This window comes from Onychostoma macrolepis, chromosome 10 (assembly GCF_012432095.1).
Source record: "Onychostoma macrolepis isolate SWU-2019 chromosome 10, ASM1243209v1, whole genome shotgun sequence".
Classification (NCBI taxonomy): domain Eukaryota; kingdom Metazoa; phylum Chordata; class Actinopteri; order Cypriniformes; family Cyprinidae; genus Onychostoma; species Onychostoma macrolepis.
The window spans coordinates 13,034,225-13,054,121 of NC_081164.1; the positions used below are offsets into that span (position 1 = coordinate 13,034,225).

At 37.3% G+C, this 19,897-nt stretch overlaps 1 protein-coding gene across 8 annotated transcripts in view; it reads left to right on the forward strand.

The window, feature by feature from the left end:
- cadm2a (cell adhesion molecule 2a) overlaps positions 1 to 19,897 on the forward strand; it is a 423,456-nt gene that overhangs the window by 84,307 nt on the left and 319,252 nt on the right. For 3 of the 8 annotated variants that reach the window (XM_058788806.1, XM_058788807.1, XM_058788805.1), the window contains one exon: positions 2,020 to 2,059. The exons of the other annotated variants lie outside the window; for them this stretch is intronic. The gene's annotated coding sequence lies outside the window, so the exon portion shown is untranslated. The remainder of the gene's footprint in view (positions 1 to 2,019; positions 2,060 to 19,897) is intronic. 8 annotated transcript variants of the gene reach the window in all.

Genomic DNA, 19,897 nt, shown 5'->3' on the forward strand with positions numbered 1-19,897 from the left:
CAAGTTTAGGAATAGGAATGTTGTCCCATTCTTGTCTAATACAGGCTTCTAGTTGCTCAACTGTCTTAGGTCTTCTTTGTTGCATCTTCCTCTTTATGATGCGCCAAATGTTTTCTATGGGTGAAAGATCTGGACTGCAGGCTGACCATTTCAGTACCCGGATCCTTCTTCTACCCAGCCATGATGTTGTAATTAATGCAGTATGTGGTCTGGCATTGTCATGTTGGAAAATGCAAGGTCTTCCCTGAAAGAGACGACGTCTGGATGGGAGCATATGTTGTTCTAGAACTTGGATATACCTTTCAGCATTGATGGTGCCTTTCCAGATGTGTAAGCTGCCCATGCCACACGCACTCATGCAACCCCATACCATCAGAGATGCAGACTTCTGAACTGAGCGCTGATAACAACTTGGGTTGTCCTTGTCCTCTTTAGTCCGGACGACATGGCGTCCCAGTTTTCCAAAAAGAACTTCAAATTTTGATTCGTCTGACCATAGAACACTTTTCCACTTTGAAACAGTCCATTTTAAATGAGCTTTGGCCCAGAGAAAACGCCTGTGCTTCTGGATCATGTTTAGATATGGCTTCTTTTTTTACCTATAGAGTTTTAGTTGGCATCTGCAGATGGCATGGCGGATTGTGTTTACCGACAGTGGTTTCTGGAAGTATTCCTGGGCCCATTTAGTAATGTCAATGACAGAATCATGCCGATGAGTGATGCAGTGTCGTCTGAGGGCCCGAAGACCACGGGCATTCAACAAAGGTCTTAGGCCTTGTCCCTTACACACAGAGATTGTTCCAGATTCTCTGAATCTTTGGATGATATTATGCACTGTAGATGATGATAACTTCAAACTCTTTGCAATTTTTCTCTGAGAAACTCCTTTCTGATATTGCTCTACTATTTTTCGCCGCAGCATTGCGGGAATTGGTGATCCTCTTCCCATCTTGACTTCTGAGAGACACTGCCACTCTGAGAGGCTTTTTTTATACCCAATCATGTTGCCAATTGACCTAATAAGTTGCAAATTGGTCCTCCAGCTGTTATATGTCCTTATATGTACATTTAACTTTTCCGGTCTCTTATTGCTACCTGTCCCAACTTTTTTGGAATGTGTAGCTCTCATGAAATCCAAAATGAGCCAATATTTGGCATGACATTTCAAAATGTCTCACTTTCAACATTTGATATGTGATCTATATTCTATTGTGAATAAAATATAAGTTTATGAGATTTGTAAATTATTGCATTCCTTTTTTATTCACAATTTGTACAGTGTCCCAACTTTTTTGGAATCGGGTTTGTAAAAAAAAATAATAAAAATAAATAAATCTGTCATTTGCTCACTTTCATGTCATTCCAAACACATAAGACTTTCACTCATCTTCGGAATACAAATGAAGATATTTTTAATATTCTCTCATTTTATCAACATTAAAAGTCATCATAAAAGTAATCCAAATTATTTATAATTATTAGTCCAAGTCTTGCAAACAGAAAATATTGCTTTATATGATCAACAGATTTTGTTTTAAGTTCTAGAGCACAGAGCACATCAAATAAGGTAAACAGAATCTTTAATGTGCGTATTTGAAGATCACTCATTGTAAGGTGAACGATCCCTTTAAAGCAAAGTTGTTTCTTTTGTGCTTTATTCATTTATGGGACATACAATTATTCTCAAAAAATAAATTATTATTATTATTTTTTAAAGCATCCCAGTTTGTACCATCAGTGATGACATCAATGTGGTGTTTTCGTACTAGAATGTGATTGGCCATCTTTTTTTTTTGCAGTAATTTGCATACTGAATATTACTATAATGCAAATATCAGATATCGTTTGGTATTATGTAAATCTCTGTGCATTTCTCTGTGCAAGTTTAGTCTCAAAGTATTTAAAACTCAATAAATTTAATTCATGTATGAAGCCAAATGTTTCTTTTATCTACATTATTTAATTTGTCCTTACTTGGTATATGATCACTAACCCTGCTTCTCACTCTCTTCTTTCTAGGTGGGTACAGACTGAATAACACATTATGAAGCATCACATGGTAATCTGTAGTGATTATTTCCTTCTTTTCTTCCACTATTGGTCATTCAGTGAGAATGTGGGAAAAAATCCTATTGTGTTGATAACCTGTATTTTTCTACTTAACAGTTTGCACTGCTTAATGGTATTTGATAGTTGCTGTGCCAGTACATAATGCCATCATTCTCAGGCTGAACAGGGAGGGTTTTTTTCTGGTTTTAGTGTGTGTGTTTTATGTTCAGAGTAGACAAAGGGCTGGGTGTTTTGAACCCTACGCTTAGTGAATTGTGTGTTGGTGTGTACATGACTGTCTTGGCGAACACATAAGCGTATGTGTGTGGCAAAGCTAGCTAAGAGGTCCTTCCTGTGAAGCTCTGGCCATAATGAATCTTTGACACAGATAAACCTTATCAGTCCACTGTCTTATTGCAATGACCTTTCTCCTGACCCTTCCCTGTGTCTCTATTAAAAAAAAAAAAAAACCCTCAGTGCCTCTTCCTCTAAGCCTTGCTCCGCCAACACTGTGTTAAACAAAAAGCTCAGACTCAAAAACTTTGGCAAGTATTTTGTTTTCACGTATTGTATGGAGACATATCACTTATAACTGCAAAGTCACACTTATAAACCCAGAATGTACTTGTTTATAAAGTCTGTGCTGTTAGTGAATAGAGTTATTAATATGCCATGATTAGAACAAAACAGTATGCCAAATGGCCAGATGCAATGTTTTGTGTCTCTCAAAAGTTACCCCTCAGGAGGTAGAAAAAGAAAAGGAAGTAGGAAAGTAAGAGTGACCAGTGTGAAATGACTGTTAATGAAGTTCAACACCACAGAGAATAATTCCTTCCAGAAAGTGAAGAAAACAAAAAGCTGATCTGGCCAGATTCCTGCACAGTTAGGCTCATGGACGTTTAAGCCTTGCAAATGCAAATACACATTAGCACCCTTTGAAATATCTGAAACAAAATTTTGGCAAAATCTCAAAAAAAAAAAAAAAAAAGTCAATGTCGATGGTGTAGCCATGCTTAAAGCACAGTTCAAACAGAAGTCACTAGCCAGGTTTCCATCCAAAGTTGTGACTTTAACTTGAGTGAAAAATTAGATTGTTGCATAAAACATTGCGAATAAGCATCGTTTCCATCTGACAAGTCAAAGAAAACAAAAACATCACTTCCTGATAAACTGGCACTAAATATCACAAAGAAAAGTGGGAGAAGCCACTGAATATAATAATCTTCATATATAATAAATTACTTGTTCCTCAGAGCGAGCAGACGAAACACAGCGGTCATTGCTTTCGTGGAGACCTGCTGTTTGGGAACGCAGTTGTGTAACAGTTCTGGGAGGCAATAATACAGAAATACTTTGATGGCAGTCTTTGCTTGGGCATTTCAGTATGACCATAACACCATTTCAGATGCTGTGCAACAAGATCGGTCTGCTGGTTCATCAGGTTATGCCCTCCCATTGCGCAAAGTCACAGGACTTTTTTGATGAGCATGGATGATGCATTTCCATCGCCCACAATTCACATTGACCCTTTTTCACACAAGACAAAAACCACCTTAAGTGAGCGCAGAAACTTTTTTGCGAATTAAGGGATCCCCCCCCACCCCATATCAAAACATATCAGCTTTCTGTTGGTAAATGTGACAAATTCATGTTAAAGGTTTAGCTCACCCAAAAATGAAAATTCTGTCATTTATTACTCACCCTCATTTCGTTCCAAACCCGTAAGACCTCCGTTCACAATTGAGAGACAAGTAAAATCTGCATGGGGAAATTTTCCGCCTTCACGCAAAATTCCTGTTCATGTGGATTCCTATTGAAATGACTATGTAACAGTAAATGTGTAACAGTAAAGGTTTTTGGTTTTGCGAGATATACAGTAGATTTTTAACTCCCCGGCTTCAACAACAGCGTCTTCTCAAAGTTCGACTTACATTGTGACTAATTCACAAAGCAAGCTGTGTCAAATTGCACCTAATAAATAATATCTAAAAATTGTAATTGGGATTTAGCAAACAGTTCTTAAAAGCATCATGTTTTGAAAAGGTTCAATTGGTGTTAAAGGCTCTTCATGGAACCAAATAACCTTTATTTTTAAGCATGTAACAGACATTTCCAGCAAACTCTTGGAGCTTGAGGCCTGAACTTTTCTGTTTTCGTTTTCTAAATCAGTTTGAGTTGGTATGCTTGGGGTTTGGACTGCATTTCTTTTCCATGAACTCTCACCAACCACACAGAGCTAATTTGGGGTGGGGGCCTGCGATGACATGGCAGCCTGAACGCCGGTTTCACTCTCTTCTCCTCCCATGACCACACTCTAAATGCAGGGTGCCCTTGCTCCAGTGTAACTCACATTACCCAGAACTGAAGCCCCTTCCAGGGATTTGTTGTGGGCTCTAGAGCTGTTTGAAAACCCGCAACCATAAGCTTTCATTCCTCTGGAACTGATCAGGCGTGCCTCTGGACTGCCTCAATCACAGATGAACAAAGAACAACTTGATCCTCATCCGTGTATTTGCCACTGAATTTTTTAGGGGGCTTGAGGTTGCTGTCCTCCAGAGGTGCAGTACTGGAGGTCCAAACAGGGTGTGTATGTGTGTGTGTGTGTGCGCGTGCGTGCGTTTTTGTGACAAATGAGGGCATACATTTGTATAATGACAAGGGTATAACATAGGTATTACAAGGAGAAGGTGACTTTTCAGGACATTGCCCCATGTCCCCACATGTCAAAACGCTTATAAATCACACAGAATGGAGTGTATTGAAAATCTGAAATAGCACAAAGTTTCCTGTAAGGGGTAGGGTTAGGTGTAGGGTTGGTGTAGGGCAATAGCACATACAGTTTGTACAGTATAAAAACCATTGCGCCTATGGGATGTCCCCACTTTTCACAAAAGCAAGCGTGTGTGTGTGTGTGTGTGTGTGTGTGTGTGTGTGTGTGCGTGTCTGCCCTTGTGGCTTCATTAGAGTGCAGACCTGTTTCTGGGGAGTGATGGATGAGTGGACAGAGTGTGCAACAAGGCATACTCGAACCCCCTCACACACACATACACACTGTGAGAAGACTCAAACACAAGTCTCCTTTTCCCCCAATAGTTTCACAGCTATCTTTCAGTTGGTAGTGTGTTTTAATTGACATTTGTTTTGGAACACAATCACGGAGGTCCACGGCTCACATGGAAGGCGTTTAGTATGGTGCTTGTGGGCGTAGGGTCACTGGTCATACTCTGACAGAGCGGTCGCTGTGGTTTATTTTCCTTTTATGCTTGAAATCAGTCTAGATTTAGTAATGTGGTGCTGTGTCTGTTTTGCCAAGGGTGTATTTAGAGGCTTAAAATATCCCCAAAAAATCAGTTGAGCTCAAATGTATCCATCTATCCATCTTATACCCATCATCTAGCCAACCATCCATTAGTAAAGCCGTCTGTAAAAGCCAGTTGTAAGAAACATTTAGTTTAGTGAATGTGCACAACATATAGAGCCTATATACATGTTTGAATTTGGTCTCATTAAAAGTTTGGTGTCTGTAAGGGTTTTTTTTTTTTTTGGACAAATATATAGCAAAAAAAAAAAACTGTAATGTGAAATATCACAGTTAAAAATAGCATATTTCTATTTTAATATATTTTAAAATGTAATTTATTCATGTGATATTAAGGTTGAATTTTCAGCAGCCATTACTCCTGTCTTCAGTGTCATATGATCTTTCAGAAAATCATATATGCTGATTTGCTGCTCAAGAAACATTTCAATGTTGAAAATAGTTGTGCTGCTCAATATTTTTTTCGTGTAAACTGGGATACATTTTTCACATTCTTTAATGAACAGAAAGTATTTGAAATAAAAAATTATTTGGTAACATTATAAATGGCAGTACTGTCATTTTTGATAAATTGAATGCGTCAGTTTGGAATATTTGTTGTTGTTTATATGCAAGTTGCAATATGCAAGCATGATTTAATAGATAAATTAAATATATATATATATATATATATATATATATATATATATATATATATATATATATATATATATATATATATATATAAAAATATTGTTAAAGCTAGAGTAGGCATTTTTTCAGAAACATGTTTGAGTTCAAAAGCTGTGTGAAAACATGCTTTATTTTTGACATTAGTAGCCCAGAAGCTGCCTACCCTAGCTTTAAATATTTACTTTAAGATTCAGAGTTTGTTCATCATTAGCTTGTTAAAATGTTTTGGAGTTACATTGCATTGGTTGTTAGGCACCGTTGCTACCATGTCAGAAATTTCATAAATGCCCTTTCTGAGCAGCTGATTGCATCGACATTGACCTGCGTAATATCATTTGATGAACGAAGTGATAAAGGTCCCTATCAATCTGCCGTCCGAGTTATGATCCACCTTCTGTCATTTCTGTTCGCCTTTGTTTAATATGGCTGATGCCATTGTCTCATTGACCTTGTTGATGCCGACAGGGCTCGAATCGCACATGTAATTGCTGTGCATAATTGTTTGAGCCCTCTTCGTTTTATTGTGCTGAATGGCACCGCTTTGACTCTGTTAGTGCTTGCTAATTAGCACCGAGCAAAGGGCATGAATCAGGCTGTTAATCAGAATTAAAGACTTGATCAATGTTGTCCACAGAGGCAGAGTGCTTCCTTGTAAGTTTGCCCCCCTCTGTGACTTGTGTGCTTTTGTGTAATTTGTTACTGACTAGTTTAAAGTCTAATTTTTTTTTTGTTGAATATTCTGCTAGAAAATGGCTGTTTGGAATGGAATACTTGCACGCTGCCTATTGCCTACTAGTATGCAATTAACGCTGCACGTAATAAAAAATTGTATGTGAAGCAGTGTGGATTAAACAGCGGTAAATATTTCTAACAGTTGTCACATTACCCTTTTTTTTTAATGGAACAGTTTATTGAACCTTTACACAAAAGGAAAAAAAAAAAAAGTATCATATAAACCAATTTGGAGTAGAAGTCACAGTTACGTGTGCATAGTGGTGTCAGAAAATCACTGGTAACAAGTGGAGGGAAATGGGTAAAATCTATGGAATAAGAGAATTTTTGTTTTTTCTCGCAAATGCAAGTTTACATGTCATAGTTCGGACTTTATAACTCGATTTAACGCAACAATAGCGAGTTTGTCAGTTCTGAGGAAAAAAAGCCAGAAGTCAGGGATATAAACTCATGACTCTGAGCCGAGGTGAAAAGAGAGAATGACGAGTTGTTTTTCCTTATCAGAACTGTCAGATATAATCTCAGAATTGTGAAAATAGTCAGAATTTTTAAATATAAACTCCAATTTGCCTTTTTTATGGCTTCCATAGACTGCTACTTAAAAACTGTCATTTTCTGCCACCAGATAGGCTCTGCGCACAAAAACATCATTACTGTTTGCACCGAACTGGTCTGTTTGGTCTATACATCAGATATGTCATTATATCATATTATCTTATAGCAGAATATGGAGCTCATACTGGAGGAAATAAGAACACTTAATTTTTACTCAGTGACCCAAACTGAACACAAATATATAATTTGGTGCCATTGCTTTTTTACATGTATGTGAAATAAATGTATGCTAGTATGCTGTTCCAAACATAGCCACAGTATGTGTTACTTTATTAGCAGTTTGGTCAGATGTCCCACCCGAGTGGCCCAAATAAACGGGTCCTTAATTTACATTCTGAGACACAAGTAACTCCAAAATGTAACGGAACTGCCCCAAATAAAAGTAATTAAGCTGGTCCATTGGAATTCTACTTCAATCCCATGAGATTTTTGTGCTAATGATATAACTTTTATTAGGCCCCTCCTCTGACCTATGTTTCAACCAATCACAGCCTTCTCCCTTTTTTTAATTTTTGTTGTTGTTTGTTTTATTTTTCATATCTTAATATGGCATTGGCAGTATAGTACACATTACGATGAAACACACAAACACATATCCATAAGCTAAGTATAATTTCTAAAGCTGTTTATCTGAACAAGCCTGTATAGTATCCCCCATACTTTTTTCTTCAGCTCGTAGGAGTTTCTAAATAGATAATCTCCATTATGTGCCTCTAATCCTCTCAGGGAAATCTCTGCATTTTCTGACTCTCATCAGCTCTGATTCATGGCTCCAAATGCCGTCTGCCTCGTAAAGGATATCGTGGCATTTTTTTTAAACAATAGGCTTGTCTCTAGCAGTGCAGGCTGATGCAACGGCTGGGGAGAAATATTGTTTTCTCTCCCACTGATGAGCACAAGTATTTTGCGCTTCAATAAAGCCTCCAGTCGTCTCAGAGGAGTGAAAATATATGGCTGCTTTTCTCTGGATTCTCCTTGACTTTTATATGTTAGACATATTTTTGCAGCATTTTTCTTTGTGTTTCTGAATCAATATCTTCGTATCTCATCTGCTGAGTAAACAGGCTCACATCCTTGCTGCTCGGGGAGAGGAGTGTTCAGTCTGCTGGAGGTGACCGTGTACAGTAATGAAGTAGATTTGACAGAGCAGCTAGCCCCAGCCTCTTTTTTTACGCGCACATACGCACGTAAAAGAAGGGACTGTAAGCTGTAGCTGGATCCAAAAGTAATGCTCGACAAGTTAATAAATTTGTCTTTGGTGAGATAATAAAATTGAGTTACTTGTGTTGTGCTTGTAACTCTGTTAGGAACGGCAATATAAAGTTTAAATCGAACCGTAAGCGTGACAATCTTGACTCAGACATGTGAGAGATGCGATCAATTCAAAACAAAGACAAAACTATTTACTATACAAAGCATCTGTCGCGCCATTTTCACTGTCTTCTAACTTGTACTTCAATGGAAAATTGACCATCATTTATGTGTGATGCCTTTTGTCTCTAGCATGACACATATTATATTATTGTAGCAATGTGAAATATTCTTTGCATTGAGCTACTAAAGCAAGCAAGCGAATGAATGAATGAATGTTCACTAAAACTCTGTAATATATTATTATGCTTTTATAGATATTTTTTTATAAATATTTAAATATAATGGATGCATTATACTTTTATAGCTTTTTATAGCCATATGAATTAAATTTAATTATTATGTTATATTTTATTATTAAACTTTATAAATATATTCAATTAAATATATTGAATAGCTACATCTATACAGCTGAATAGTTATTTAAATTATTATACATTTATATTATATTATATTATGCTTTTATAAATATTTTAATATTACAATTCAGTTATATGCAATTGTTTTTTCATGTCTTCATATATATTTTGTTTATATCTTTCTATTTTTATCATTTCAATTCACCTACCATTAGCGAGTGTAGGAAAAGTGAATTTAGTACTCTTGCTGTGGCCCACACTAAAAGAATCATTTTAAAGCACTCGATCACCACACAATTGTAAACTGTGCCGCTATTCTCACAGCAGATCCATGAGCGCTTAGTCTATTACGGCGTTCCAGCTCATCTCCCTCAGTCCAAACACACACGGCAGTGTGTGGCAGCACACCTAATCTACAAGGAGAGATGGGAATGCACTCTTCTCCGGGAATGTACTGCATTACGCTTGCCTTGTTCTAAACAAGCTTAAAAGGGTTTTTTTTAGGCTAGAATCACACAGAGTGTCTTTATTGTTTTTTTTAAAAATATCAATAAATATCAAACGTTTGCCTCAAAGATAGGGATGTAACAATATCAAAATATCGTTATAAAGTCTATGGAACAATATTTAAGATATTTATTAAGATTTTTATTTTTTTATACATTTTAAAGTTAAGTTATTCTATCTAATGCACTTTGAGAGTTCAAAATTAAGAGCTCCAACCCATGTTCTTAACTAAGAAAACCTACGTCTGAAGAAAGTCAGTGATTTGACTTGTACCTGAACTTTAAAGGGGACTCAGCCCTCTTTTTAGTTGTGGTATACTGTCTCAGTCTAAATTACATTTTTTATAGGTTTTATTTTGGTGGAAACGGCAGTAGAGCTTTTATTTTGAAAGAAAACTCTAGCTTCAATGAAAACAGGCTTACAAAAACACGCCTCATTACAAATCTAGTGAAACTCTGTAATCATCTGCCATGAAAATAAAGCCTAACTGGTGGCCGCTGCGTTCCCAAACATGCGCTAAACATTGAAATAATGAAATAAATGAGTTCATTGCATTCATTCACTGTGAACGGAGCCGTTCTGACATGCAGAAAACACAGGATCACGAACTGATCGCCTGAACAAAGTGTGTGCTTCCTTTGAAACGCACAGCGAAAACGGACTTGAAGGGATTAAGCCATATTGTGCTTTTGGTTTTAGTTCGTTTGACAGAGACTCTGCCAAAGCATAATGGCCCAAAACACAACTTTAAACACCCTTTTATGTTAGAATAAGAAGTTTATATATATTCAAAAAAACTACCCTTTTTGTCCAATCATTTCATAATGTCATGTGACCACGATGATATCGAGACAGTTTTGCTATCGCAATACCACGATATTGATAATACCATTACATCCCTACTCAAAGACATTGCTCAGAAATCATTTCTGAGGCCCGGACGGGACACTTAATGAAGTTAGAATCGTCGTCCACCTAAAAGACTGAAAATCATTTCCTTGCAGAGACCTTGGCCACACAGAGCCACACACGGTGTATGATGTCATTCCGTTTGCCCTCTGGGCAGCAGCAGAGACCCTCGGATAGAGGTCAGCGTGTCCCATATTCTCTCTATCTCAGAGACAAATAACCACGATTATGGTGGAACACACACTGCGCATGGTTTTATAAGGGGCCACAGTCTCCAGCGACTCAGGGCTGTTAACTAGTAGTTCAAATGAGATTCACATCCCGAGCTCAAAATGCCACATCGAATACAGATAACCAGCAGTGCATGTGTGTGTATTTATAGCTTTCTCAAACTCCATTTTTACGAGAACAAATAAAGCCACAGTCTCGGGGAGTGGGAGTGAAAACATTCAGTGGCTAGACCTGGCACGGGTACTGTGCTTCTATATTGCATTAATATGTCCTTCGCTTCGTCTTTAAAGAGACCCAGATGTGAAACAGATGGAAATATAATGAAGATCAAAGCGAGTGTGGTTGAAGGATATGGCGTAGTCGGGGTGGGAGGGGAGTTGTTTGTTTTGGAGAGAGGGCACTCGCCGCCTGAAATGTGGCAGTGTGTGCTTTAGTGGCGTACTTTATTAGTTCCCGCTGCAGTTCCACGCCAGATGGGTGAAATTGACCACAACTTTCACAGGTTATTTTTAGCTGATGCTGTTTAGAGTGGATTTTTCCTTCATACGTAAAGTTTCCCTTCTGTGTATGCATGCTTTTTTTCACTTTAATTAAAAACAATGTCAGAAATGGTGGTATACTCATCAAATTATGTCATTTAGGAAGTATTAATTGAAATTAAAGTTATTAGATACCTCCAGGTTGCTTACGTTGTAGTCTCGCGTAGCCAGACCCTGAGGCTGATGGCTGAAGGTCTGGAAACCATGGCAGCTTTCATTGGCCAAGGCCCGCCCATGAGGCCGTTTGACCGACATGTCAAACAACCAATCACAGTTCGTTTCATTCATCGTCACGTTTCGGGGCGTGGAAATGTCGCCACAATAACAGACCAGTGTGTAAAACTCTCTTCTATTGCGAACTTTAAATATTTCACATACTTTTGAAAATAAATAGCGATTAGTTGATCCTGATAAGCGCTCGTCGTCACAGTTGTAAACATGACGGCTTTCTTCTTTCGTGAGAGGGTTTGGCGTCACAGCACCTTTGTTTCCAGAAGGAACGTTTAAGAACTCGCGTAAAGAACACACATCTCCCGGAAATCCTGTATAATTCAACCAATCCAATGACGACTTCGAAACTCCTGAAGTGTTTCCACTTTTGTGTGCCATATGCATCAGACGTTCAGCCAACGGTCTGTGGGCATGACGTCTGAAGCTGAGACTATTTACGTTCTAACATTCTAACCAGTTAATTGAGTAGTTTTAAACCTATAGATCATGCTTTTTTCGACGTACTTTTATAGCAAACATTACAAAATATTAAATAATATTTCAATAGTTGAAATACTAAATACATTTTTTAATATTTACAAATGAAGAGTTCAGATGCAAAAGCCTCTAAATGCCGTCTGAAATTCACCAAACCTAAACAGGTCCAGTGCAGGCTTAAACAGGCGAGGCCCACAGATTTGGGCTCACCGTGGGCTCACACTATGGGACTGCCCACATTAATCCAATGATGGCCCAGTGTGGGCCAGCCCGTTCGGGCCCAGAGCAACTTTTGTACCTTTGGGCCCATGCAGGTTTTTGTGTAGTCAGCCCCGTAATGCAACTAGGAGAATACAAACATCATTGACTGGCCATTCTTTAGCCACTCAATTGAACTGCAATGGCTCAAACCAAAAGACACCTTTTCAGAACCTGTTGTTTCACATAGGCCAGGGATCCACAAATCTGGCTCACGAGATACACTTTCCTGCAGAGTTTAGTTCTAACCTTAATCAAACACACCTGAGCATGCTAATCAATGTCTTTAGGATCATTAGAAAATCACAGTTGGGTGAGCTTGATAAAAGTTGGAACTAAACTCTGCTGTAAAGTGGGTCTCACGAGTCATATTTGAGGTGCAACAGACATGAGCCTGTTAATAATAATTTTGTGGGCAGTTTTCTTCCTTACCACTAGGGGTGCTAGGGTGTTTTAGGTTTCCTTAATTAAAGCCATATGGGTAGAGAGAGTAGCAAGAAGAAACAATACCTCATGTATTTATTGAATGTAGGAAGTGTGAACAAGAAAGAGGAAAACTGATAGAAGAATTAAGGGAAAATGGAATTCAGGAGCTAAATTGTAAGGTTTTAAAATGGTCAAGTGAAGTAAATAATAAAGCCTAGGTAAACCTATAATAATAGGTAATGCACCTATTTACGTTGGTTGCCAGCCGCCATTAAAAACCGAGAAGAAGAAGAAGAGAGAGTTTTTATTTTTTATTTTTTTTTATTTATTTATTTATTTATTTTTTATTTATTTTTTATTTTTTTATTGCATTTCAAAACATTACAAGAAGAGAGAGTAGCAATAACAAGCAGCAGTAGCCAGCATGGCTCACCTGCTGAGCCAGGTGTGTCTCACTCATCCTTAAAAGTGAAGCTGCGGGCTCTTTGATCGCCCCCTGGTGGCTGGCTGCAGTACAGGTCATAAACCCCGCCCTCTCCATGTAAACGAATGGGACTTCAGTCAAAATAAAAAAAATTACACTTCCAATACAATTTTCCGAAATATGGTTTTGGTCATTTAAGGTAGTTGTTATCACGCTGATATATGTTCAAATGTTCGTTTTTGTGATATGTTTGATTTTAGCTAGTAATTTGATGCTATAAAAACGGGGCGTGTCGTTATGGTTGATTGGTTCTGCGAGAGTTTGGGCGGGAGTTTGATTCCGTGGCTCCACCTCACGACTCTACTGCACAGACTCGGGCTCCAAACGAATCTCTACTGCGCAGACTCGGGCTCCAAACGAATCTCTACTGCGCAGACTCGGGCTCCAAATGACGTCATTTACTCAAGATGGCAGCGGCCATACTGAGATGTATTCGCTTCACTTTTCTATAGCGGAGATGCGTTGTCCATCTTTTTTACAGTCTATGTGCTGAGCACATTGTGCTGTGTCCTGGTTGAGAAATGTGTCATTTCAATCTCAGTCTAAAGTAAGGAGTTGATGTTTTTTTGCAGAGATGTTACATGTATGTATGGCCTATGTTTGGATTGATGCTAAGAGTTTAAGACAATGTATTTATATTCTATTTTGTATTTAATAAATTGATTTGAAATCCCTTTGACTACTGTACATTTTTGACAATACAGACATTAGTTATGTGGTAAATGCATCCATTTCAGATGTATAATAACTGTTTTTCCCAAAGACTTAGGTTATAATAGCTGGAAAGTATTGATAGTGAAACAGACGTATTGTTTATTAATAGTGTGGGCCCTGTGTGGGAGCGCTAAGTGAGGGCTGCCCATGCATGACCAGCACTAAGGGGCCAACGTTTTGCCAATGAGCAAATTCTCAGGGGCCCTGTGCTGGAAGCCCGCTGGGGGTGCATAGGCTAGCCCTAAGTGGGCCCATAAAGGGCCAGTGCAGGCTTGTTTGCAGGGCATATAACCCTTTTGGAAATAAAAAAAATAAAAAAAATGCTGGTTAGGTATGTTTTCAAGCATGTTATCTGGTTTAAGCTGGTCCTTAGTTGGTCACGAGCTGGTTGTAAACTGTTTACGAGCTGGTCCTGAGCATGTTGCTTAGAAACAGCTCATGACCAACTAAGGACCAGCTCAAACCAGCAGCCATGCTTCAAAATATACCTAACCAGCATATGCTTTTTCTTTCTTTCTCTTTCTTTTTTTTTTTTCAACAGGGAAGAATGATATTGTACAAAGACAAAATTATTTTGTGCTCTTAGGCTCCAAGTATGTTTGTTTCAGAGAGACAGCCATTTCACTTCCGCGTTGCATTATGGGAGAGGCTGCCACTGCCCTTTAGCTGATCGATAAAGTGGAATCTAGTCAGGAGGAATAACCATCAGCCAGAAGGAAATTGTGAGGCAGTGTGGAAAGTCACAGACTGAGAGGTTACAGCAGATATACGATTCAAACAGTTTTATTTGATATTGGACATTTAAATCCCAGCTGTTTTTCGATCATTGACTGGGACGCATTAAAGGTGCTCAAACTAATTTATTTGAGGTCCATCGAGTATCAGCAGGAGGTTGTTTCATGGTTTCCTCTATTTATAAAAACGTCTGGTTGTCCTGATGGAAATTTTGTTATGAACTCAGAGTGCGCTCTTTCCATCAAGAGTTCTGCCTTTCAAGAAGTTTTGCCAGCTTTTCTTGTACCTCGAGGGAAAGCTGTGGCTCGTGCTAATTTTCTGCTCTGGGTGCGTTTTGGCTGGGGTGACAGGCGACACGTAGCACCTTCATGGCTCAATAGAGAGAATTGGGAATCCATCTGTGAGTGAACATTAACTTGAGCAGCATCCCACAACCCTCCAACCAGACCGGGGTCATTGCCGCCAGGGACACAAATTCAAGGACGTTCACATTCGAGAACTTTTGAGAAGATAGAACTGGGTTGACAGACAAATAGATGGATACTGTAAGGATTCTAATGCATAAGCAACTAATTATGGACTTTTACAGATTGATGTTTGATTGAAGTCAGATAAATATTTGAAATGTTGATTTATTTGACAGCGCTGAAGTGTAATGGGATATTTTTCACATTCCAGTGAATCTGGGAGGAAATTGACGAGTCTAATGAGTTAACAAGCAGACAGACAGAGTTGTTAATGCTAATCAGATGGATGAAGGATTTGATTAGCCTTCATTAGTAGACTGGGATAGTCCCTGGAGAAAACCAGCAGGCTTTCACTTGGAGGTCAAAGTTCAATTTGATGAGGGCTAGGTTAGGGTAGCTCATGCCCGATGAGCTCTACTTAGTCATCTTTGAAGTATTACTGATAGAAAAGGTGACCAAAAACCTTATGTGAGAGCTGGTGTGAAAACTTGTGAATACCTTTCAGAAGAGAGAAAAAAATAACCTACTGGTGGTTTGCTAAGAGGAAAACCTTGTCCACTTTTGTCCTTGTGTCTAAGTATTCCTTTAAAACTCACTGGTTTTCACTGCACAATGATGGCGGCAAACACACAACACCATTCTGCCATTTGCTGCAGTTCATCAGATGGTTTCTGAAGGGTGAATTTGGGACATGAGTGCCTAGTCTGCATGAGAAAAAGTTTGGAAGATAGAGCTGGAGTGCGTTGGAAGATTGTCTTTTTGGCTTGTTTGTAAGCTGCAGTGCAAGCAGTTAAGTCTTTAAAACTTTTGTTTACATGTTGTTTACTATAGCAACGTGTTACCAATAGAGTTTCAATAATGGCTGACACAGATGAATAGCATCACTTGGAACTGTAGAATGTTGTAGGCGGTGATTAAAGTAGGAATGATCTGTTTTAGTAGTAATTGTAGTAATAATGTGAGTGTACTTTAATCAGAGTGCTATGATTTAACTTCAGTTACTTTTGCAACTTTGGCAACTTTTACATACTATTTATATTATTTATATATTTGCCTATTGATGATTTGTTTTAATATATTTTATTAACAGTATTTTAATATAATACCTATATTCATCAAAACTATTATTCATAGCTGTTTTCAGGTGTGATCATATTAAATAGTATATTTTATTTTATACTACAGTGCCACAATTTAGCATTAGAATGATTTCATGTGAAACCAAAGACTGGAGTAATGTTGCTGAAAATTCAGCTTCATCATCATAGGAATAAATTACCTTTATAGAAAAGTTATTTTAAATTGTAATATTTAACAGTAACTGTATTTCTGTATTTATGATCAAATAAATGTATCCTTGGTGAGCATGAGAGACTCTTAAAAACCTTACCCAAACCTTTGAACAGTTGTTTATATATATATATATACACATAAAAATTCAGTCAGACAACCAGTATTCAACCAGTTTCAGTATAACATTTTCTGGCATTTCAATCTGACTTCAATTGTACGTCCTCCGCTTGCCCTTGCTGATCTACTTTTACAGTTTTGGAACTACATTCCGTTTGCAAATGTTAGTGGTTCAAATGTGGGTAGTCCCTTGGTGCAGGAAACTTAGTCAAACCCTAATCTACCACCAAAACCAATATAAACAAAAAGAAGTTTAGTCGCTTTTGAGATGATAAAAATGACTAATACTTTGTGTTTATACATGCATCTATATGTCTTCGTTCCGTGCTGACAAACAAATCTGAATGCTAATGTGGCGCTAGTGTATGCATTATGCTAGTCTGACTCCACGCCTCGTGATCAAATCTTTCAGCTACAATGATGGATGGACTCTCTGTGTTTGTGTGTGCGCGGATCCATGTTTGGCAATTTCTCGCATGTCTCTCTGAGAGACAAAGGGCAGAGGCTGTTTGTGGAAATAACCCATGAAGACAGTGGAGTAGAGGTTCTCTTGTTGCATTCAGGCCTGTCCTCGCTGCTCTGTTAACATGTCCGCTGTCTCTCTGTGGCAGCTAACATGCATTTGTGCTCCTCGCTCTGAGTGACAATGCAGTTACAGTGGTGGAAGAGAGTTATTCACACTCTCCGCCTGGAACTGATTGTCTTTTTCTGCCCTGCCGCGTCCCACACCTCTTCGTTCCTTACGGACACACATGGTCTTACAGTATGTGTATCTTGATTTATATAGTTACTGTTTCTTTTTGGGTTTGTGTATCAGTTTCACTTGCATTTTGTTTTTGTTTTTAGCTTCACTTGCATTTTGTTTTTATTCATTTACATTCTATTCATTTATTTATTTACTTATACACTTACTTTTCAGTTTAATACTTATACATATGTTATGATATGTTATAAGTATTAAACTGAAAAACTTGTGTGTATTTATATACATACTGTAATATACTGCATTAACAGTGTTTTATATATTATTTTATAAATGAATATTTAATAATATTTATTTAATAATACAAATTGTTGTTGTTGTTTTCCTCCAAAAATAATTTTAATTATATTTATTTTTGTATATCAATATCTATTTTTAATATATTATAGGTGGTGATAGCATAATTGTTGTGGGAATTGTATGTTTTATTTTTTGAGGACTTTTTTTAATAATAATGCAAACTTTGGAAAAAAGCATATGAAACAGCATTTACCCTATTGAAGATTTTAAAATGTAGATATTAAATTAAAATACTGCTAATACATTATATCTTTATTTGAAGTAAATACAATTAAAAATGAATAAATAAAATGAATTAAACAGACTGTGTTTAATTCTTTAGGACTTCTGTATGGAAATGAAATGGCAAAAAATATATATTTTTTCCTCATGAAATATTTAAGGGGGGTTTGTGTATTTACCATTTTTTCATGGCTCTTATCCTGTTCAGTTTAGACTGGCATCAGTTTGCTGACCTTGAAATACTTGAAAGAAATGGAACCGAAGCACTGCCCCCTCTGGTTTGGCTCTTGAGAATCAAAAGCTAAGCTTTTTTTAACAAACATCAGCGCCGTGGACTCTTATGCTTCAGTAATCCTGATTGAGTTCCAATAAAGGATCGATGCTCACTTCAGCGAGTGTGAATCCACGGTGGGTGGGTGACGTGTATGCGGGGTGATGCTTTGTGCTTGGAGTGTTGATTCATTGTTGAATGTGTGTTGTGTCAGATGGCTGGTGGTTTGTCAGCAGGCTGAGAGCGTTTATTACCCTTCTGCAGGGAATGAGGGTTGGGTGCCACAGAAACCCACCACAACAGGGGAGAGGAAAACAGAAACTAACTTGCACCTACCTACAATTAGATGTAAAAATATAGCCTTGCTATATTAGTTTACATTCCCTTTGAAAAATCTGCTTGCTTGCTTTTCTTTCTTTAAATTTTATTTTCATTTATGAATTATTTTCATTTATCAGTTAAACTCTTTAACCTAATAGATATTATGTCAATGTTTGTTTGTTTTTGTTTTTAGGTAGGATTTATTAAGTTATTCAATAATACAATGATTTAAATACATATGATGTTTTCAACTTCTATAATAATATATTTTGTCAAAAATGTACAGGTAACTATTCAGAGATTTTATAAAGAAAAACTTTAATTAAAAGACTGCAATTCTTGGGAAAAGATAAACTAGTCTATCTTTGGTATTATTTTAAATTAATTATTTAAAAAATAAAAAAGCAATAATTTGTGGTTTTAATTGAATGAACATTTTTGTTTAAATGCTATTTTTTTTAAATATCACAGTGACATAAAAACATTTTCTAAGAACTTGTCATTTACATTTTAGCTAGATCTTTTAATTTTTTATTATTATTATCATCATCCATATTTGTCATTGACCCACAAGACAAAATAATCCCCCACAATGTAAAAATGTTTTTTTTCCCCCCCGATGCTGAATAAGGTATGTGTAAACATACGAGTGCAACTATATTAACTGGAGAACCCTTCATTCATGCCTGATGGGAGTAAGTCTTTCTGAACTGCTGTGCTGTTTTTTGTTGTTTAAGCTTCATATATTCAATGAGCCACTTTTTCCAAGAGGGTCAGAAGAATTTGTGATCAAACACATTTATCATAAAGTAACTAATCCAAATGTGATTCTCTGGGCCCTTGTAGTTCCTCAGCTCAAGTTCAGGCCAGGCCAACACAGGCTTACATTTTCTACTCAGAATGCGAGGTTGACTCGGGTTGAAAATTTCAACATGAAAAGTTCGTCTTTTCAAACCCCCGGTGGCTTCAGGCAGAGAAAGCCAGTGTGAAAATGCCCGAAATGATGACAAGCAGAGCGAGAGGGCCGAGGAAGGCAGGGAATTGGCTGGCCTCTTCTCACTTCCACCGTTGGACTTGATGGATCTGGTGCCGCGGATGATATAACTAATACTAATCTGGCTTTGTCCGGATGCCGTCTGCCTGGCCTTTTGAAATTGGATTTGTCACAGGGTTTCTTTTTCTTTCTCCTTTTTGGTCTCTCATACCTTCACTTTGTCATTTGGCCTCTGCCTAGCTATTATTTATTTATTTGTTTATTCATTAAATAAACATTCATTTTGAATTTAAATGAGCTTCAATTTTAATGAAAATATTTGTAGTTGTATAATTGTAAGTAAAAATAAGTGATTTTCTTTTTTTGTAATAAATGTCACTTTTATGGGATATATGCATTTTATATAATGCTATATACATTTGAATATGCAAATGTATTTTTCAATTTGTGTGTGTGAAATAAATAAATACATTTTATTTATTTCCTTTCAAATGAAAAAAAAAAAAAAGTCAATGATTTTA